This window comes from Emydura macquarii, unplaced genomic scaffold (genome assembly GCF_026122565.2).
Source record: "Emydura macquarii macquarii isolate MOO-44397 ecotype Brisbane River unplaced genomic scaffold, CSIRO-AGI_Emac_v2 contig_214, whole genome shotgun sequence".
Taxonomy (NCBI): domain Eukaryota; kingdom Metazoa; phylum Chordata; order Testudines; family Chelidae; genus Emydura; species Emydura macquarii.
The window spans coordinates 77,314-83,644 of record NW_027130351.1 but is presented as its reverse complement, the minus strand read 5'-3'; positions in this window follow the sequence as shown (position 1 = coordinate 83,644).

The window sequence follows — 6,331 nt, the reverse complement described above, 5'->3', positions numbered from 1 at the left end:
CCCATCTTGACAAAGCCCTGGCTGGGATGATTTAGTCACGATTGGTCCTGCTTTGAGCAGGGGGTTGGACTAGTTACCTTCTGAGGTCCCTTCCAAATTTAATATTCTAGGATTCTATAAAAGGCGGGAGTGACGGCACCAGGATAAGGACAATGGAGATCAAAAAAGCAGACTTTAACAAACTCAGAGACCTAGTAGGTCTGGTTCCTTGGACAAAAGAATCCAAGAGATAAAGCAGCCCAGGAAATCTGGCAGTTTCTCAAGGAGACAGTATTAAGGGCACATCTGCCAACTATCCCAATGAGAAGGAAAGTTTGAAAGAATGGTCATAGGCCAAGTTGGATCTATAAGGAGCTCTGTATTGACCTGAAAACGAAAAAGGAGTCCCACAAATAGTAGAAAGCCGGATGAATTGCTAAATGGGATTATAAAAGAAGAGCACGTCCATGTAGATTAAAAAATCAGAAAGGTTAAGGGATAAAATGAGTCCCACCTAGCAAGGGACACAAAAGGTAATACAAAGAGTTTCTTTGAATACATTAGGAGCAAGAGAAAGAGGAAGGAAAGTGCAGGTCCTCTGCATAGCAGGGAAAGCAATCTAACAAATGCTGACATCAAGAAGGCTGAGGTGTTTAATGCACATTTTGCTTCAATCTTCACTAAAAAGGTTCATGTGACCAGTCGCTCAACCTAATTAAGAACAAGGAGAAGGAACGCAAGCCAGACAGGCAAAGAAGGAATCAAACCGTATCTGGATAAGTTAGATGTGTTCAGACTGGCAGTGACTGGTACAGCTCATGCTAGTGTCCATAAGGAAGTAGCTAAAGCAAACTTTGAACCATTTGCAATTCTCTTCAAGAACTCCTGGAAGACGGCTGAGTCCCATAGGACTGGAGAAGGGCAAAGGCAGCACCTATCTTTCTAAAAAGGGAAGAAACCCGACTTGGGCAATTACAGACATGTCAGCCTAATTTTGATTCCTGGAAAGATACTGGAACAAATTCTCACACAAAGCACCAGGGGGATAAATGAGTTACAAGGAATCGCCAGCATGGATGTGTGAAGAAGAAATCAAGTCAGACCAATCTAGCCTCTTTCTTTGACCATGATACTGCCCTCTTCGAGAGGAGGAAGCGGTAGATGGGACATATCTTGAGTTTAGTCAGGTTTTTGACAGAGTCCCACATTCTCAAATGCAAACTAGGGAAAGTGGCCTGGGCACTGACCGTTGGAAGCGTACCTGTGTGTTCCCCCTGGCACAGCCTGGCAGGGGCTGACGTGTGACAAACACTGCACATTCAAGCGATACTGCATTGCTCCTCTCGTGACGGAGAAGAGTGGTTCTCCAAAGGAAGACCAGCCCCCATTGAATGCCATTGGGTGCCTGCCCATTGGAAGCCTTTGGGTATTTGCGAAGGGCCGGACTGTGTTCCTGGGATTTTAATAATGGTGGAAGGAGAGAGAGATGGATCAAAACACAGTGAGGGCGAAAGAGAGAGAGGAGTGGTGCAAGCCAGCTCTGGAGACTTCACGGGGAACAGGTTGGGCTGGAGTTTTGGCTGGTTCCCTGAGCGGCTCTAGGCAAGGGAAGGAAGGTGGCATGTGGGAGGAGCCGCTCGGAGCAATGCACTGTGGAATCCCTCCGCCACCCAAGCAATTTCTCCCCATTAGCCACCACCTTCTGCTCCCCCTGGGAGTGAGAAAAGTCCGAGCCCAGGAGAGTACAACAGGACCCGTGCACCGGTGCCTGCACTGGGAGCCTGTCCACCAGCCTACCTTGTGCCCCACAGGAGCTGGTGGTCCGGCCGCTCTCCTCCGAAAGTTCAGTCCCACCGTTTGCTTGATGAGGTTGAGCTATTGGCTGCTTTCTTGGCTGGACAGCGGCTAAGCAACTCCCGCAGTCCTCAAACCTACTCGCACACTTTGGTAGAAAGCCTGGTTATCCCAGTACACCTGCACCCACGCTACGGCTTCTGCTGGTACATAAACTGCTATTGCTCCATTCATGCGTCCCAGACACACCCATCTCTCTGTCTGCTGCCATCTGTGCCCATCCCATTGTGGGAATCTCTGAAGCCTGGCAGATGCTACTGTGCCATGGGAGGTTTTTATTACCCTGAGCATTCCTGGCAGGTGGGAGGGGGTGGAGGCCGTATATAATTACTGTTCTAGTTGGGAGTCTAGAGACCTTGTTTCTTTTAAAGCTTCTGAACTCACTAATGTCCTAGTTTTGTTCAGCAGGTCACGATGGTCCCTGTTGCACCCCTTCTACCTGCAGGAGGGAAGTGAGGTGTAGTGGATTAGAGCAGAGGGTTGTGGGAATCTGGAGTTGTGGTTTCTGTCCCTGTCTGTCACAGGGGAGTGTGTGTGGTGCTTGGGGAAGGGGAACAGAGAACAAGGACTCCTGGGTTCTTGCCACATGTATCTGGGCACTGAGGTTTGAAGGGTCCCTCTAGACAGCCATCACCCCAAGCCAGCTGACATCCAAACAAATGGTCCCAGGGTGTGATGCAATGTCCTGGGGCACCCCAGTGATCTGGTAAAATGTGTTGAGTTTAAATCCTGCTTAGGGCTCTCAGCAGCTTTTTATTTCATACTGTCTTAAACCCCGGAGCTTGGAGTTGGAGAGAAGATATCAGTAGCAGGTACGTTTTACTGGTTAGATCCTGGTTCCGGTGCAGAGTTTCTTGACCTCAGCTCTCTTCCTGTAAGTCCAGGGGACATCTGGAGGCAGAAGAAAGGTGGGATTGCAAAACAGTTCCTCAAACTCTGCCAACCTCATGGGAGTTGCTGGTGTTCAACAAACCTGACTGAGTACAGAAAGCGGTCCAATTGCACTGGGGCCAGCACTGACTGTGAGGGGAGAGCACCCCCCTTCCAACCCGCTACCCTGCAGCACAGAACCTCTGAGCAAAGCCGTGGGGTCACCACCCTTGACTGAGCACCTCCTCTCTGCACAGCTCTGTTGGCTGCCCAGGGCTCAGCACAATGGGGAACCCTGAGCGTCCCCTGCTGATTTATTCACAGGTGGGAAGCGGCTGTGGGAGAAGGCAGCAAACACCGGCAAGGAAGGTAGACCATTCCCTCGTAGCTGCATGGCGTTTAAAGCCAGAAAACACCATTAGATCATCTGCTACTTTGCAAAGGCCTTTAGTAGCCGGTAATTTCTCCTCGCAAAGGTTCTCGTACGCTCTCATCCAGTCCTCTCTGGATCCTCAGTTTGGGCATTTTCTCCAGCCCTGGAGTGATTTTTGTGGCTCTTTTCTATACCGTCTCCAGTTTTTCAAGAGCCTTGGGAAAAAATGTGGACACCAGATCCAGACACAGGAGTCCAGTGTCGGGCTCACCAACACTGTATCATCACTGAAGGCTTCTTCCAACGCAGCGGTTCTGAGACTTTGCCATGCAGGGCCAGCATGTTACAACGGACAAGTTCTGATCATCTCTTTTCCTCTAGGCGCAAAGGAACGGGAGAGTGTATAAACCGCTGACACCTGCTGGCGACACCTGGTTGGGAACCCGGGTTGCTGTACACAATTAGAGCAATAGAAGAAAATCAAAAAATACTCCAACGCTCCACCTGTATCACACCAGTAGGAAATTGTCAGCCTGGGTTTTCTCATCCATCCCTATGTCTCCCTGTGTAGCCTCTTGTCTCATACTTAGATTGTGAGCTCTTTGGGGCAGAAACCAGCTTCTTGTACTGTCTTTGCACAACGCCCTGCACGGTGGGGCCCTGGCCCAGGACTGGGGTTCTGATGTGTTACCATAATACAAATAATTAATAATTAACTGTCAGTGCGTATCCATCACTGGTCTCTGCCTGACATTGCTCAGCACCAGACATATCAGAGGAATTGGGCTGTTATAACCCTGGATAGACTCCCCCTCTGGACACCCACTAGGCTGTTACACCAGATCCAAACCTTGGGTCCAATGTGCTCTTGACTTGCAATGTCAGGCACAGCTGACTCCAGCTCTCTGGCTCTGAGTCTCCAGGCACACACTCCAGGTGTACACCACGTCTTGGCAGTGGGGACCCCAGAGTCCAGTTGCCCAATCCCTGAAACTAGTCTGGTTCTGTTGAGTCTCCCCATGATCCCAGAGTCCCCCCAAAGCTGCAGGACCCTCTGGTTTCTTGTCTCACTCTTAGGGAACAGTGTAAGAAACACACAGAATCTACAAAGGAATTTCCGACACACACACACTTAACTCATAGGAGAAACACAAGAGAGATACAGAGCAATAGAAAAACAATAAAACATACAGGCAAACCCCTCCCTCCAGTGCCCTCACCCCTCCAAGAACCCCTTGGGGTTTGGGCTGTCCTTACAGGGGTCCCAGCTCCTTCCTTCACCCCTCTCCTCCTGCTCAGCCTTCAGGTTCTTTGCAGGCTCTCTCTCTCTCTCCCCCTCCAGCTTGTTCAGGGCTGGTGGTCGAGACATTCTGCTGCCCAGAGAGCAAGTCCCTTTGTAACAGCAGCTCCTAACACCACTCTCTTTGATCTGTCTTTTGATCTTCATCTATGAGCAAGTCGCCCCAGGACCTTCTTTTTGTTAAGCTAAATAAATTGAGCTTCTTGAGTCTACCACTCGAAGGCATGTTTTCTAAGTCCTTAATCCTTCTCATGGTTCTTCTCTGAATCTTCTACAATTTATCAAGACCTTCCTTGAACTGTTGACACCGGAATTGGACACACTAGTCCAGCAGAGGTTGCACTCGTGATAAATACAGACCTAACATCACCTCTCTACCCATGCTTGAGATTCCCCTGCTCCTGCATCCCAGGTTCTCATTAGCCCTTTTGGCCACGTCGTCATGATTAGCTGCTTATCCTCTGCAACCCACACTGCTTAGCCCACCTGTTGTTCTACCGAGGCAGAGTCACTGAATATTAATGACTCTTGGTTATCCAGCTTCCAGGCACAGTTTGGAGACATGTCACTGCTAGCAAGTGTCTCTTTCAACAGCCATTGAAGGTTAGAGTTACACGTAGAGTTCATACAATTAATCAGAATTCATGAGGTTTAAATGCATAGAGGCCACAAGCCGTCACCTGGGCAATTATGGGAAATCTTTCCCCTAGCAGCAAGCTTCTGACAGGTAGAAATTAAGCTATCTACTGAAGCAGACTAAGCTGTGGTGGCTAGATTAACATATTTTAAGGCTACAAGGCACCATAAAGATGCTGTATTCTGATCTCCTGGGGATGGACAATCCACCAGATCCCTTGATAAATTGTTACAATGGATAATAATCTTCCACGTTAAAAAAACGCGCCTTCTTTCTACTTGGAATTTAACTATCTTAATCTTCCAAGCACTGGTTCTCACTCTGCTTTGTGAAATTAAAGAGCCCTGTGCAATCAGAAATCTCCTCCCCAGGTAGGTACTTACAGACCAGGAGCAAGTCACCTTTTAACCTTTTCTTTCTCTTGCCAAGCGCAAAGAGAAAACCACTGCTTTTAGACATATGACTATGATGGGTACAAAGGAATGTGGGAGGAATTTCAATTTGGGGCACAAGTGCCAGAGATCTCAGTCTGCGTCTCACAAAACGTCCTTGGAATTTCTCAGAATTATAGATGATAATTTTCTAAAAGAAAAAAAGGCTTCCACTCTGTTCAGGATAGAAATTTGAGCAGGGGGTTGGACTAGATGACCTCCTGTGGTCCCTTCCACCCCTCATCTTCTATGGTTCTATGATAACTGTATATTAGCTTCACTCCAACCAATATAGATAAATTGGCAACTGACCGAAAAAAGTAAGCTGTAGAGAAGATATCTCTAAATTATGAAGAGAACTGCTAAGAAAATATGTTTTCAATGCAAAATTGAGACTTTTCAGCAAAACAAACACCAAAACAAAAGAAGAAAAGAGCGTTTCAGGACACTTACAAAAATCATTTGTCATGAAATGACCATGTAAAATGGTGGGGCTGACTTGTTTTTTGTGCACTCAAAGCTGTCAATCACCCTCGATTTTGACTCAACCACCCCGATATCCCAACCCTGGTCTCCCCCTCTGCACAGCTCCACCCATGCCCCTCACCCTACCCCACAGCTTAATGAAGGACCAGGCCGCCTTGGAAGCCATCTTCACATGTTCAGGTGTGGGTCGTAGTTCACGGAGCTGAATCCATCCAGGTCTGGGCCATCCAAGGCAGCCGGTTGTGCACCCAGGATGCCGCGGAGGATGCTGCGCACACACTGGCTGGTTGCTGTTTTCGTGGCGGGCTCCTTTCAGGTCTTCTCCAGCAGAACACTGTGTAGTTCAGTGGCCTGTCTGAAGACTCTGTGGCTGTTTTCTAAATCTGGCCTGGCTCGTCTTA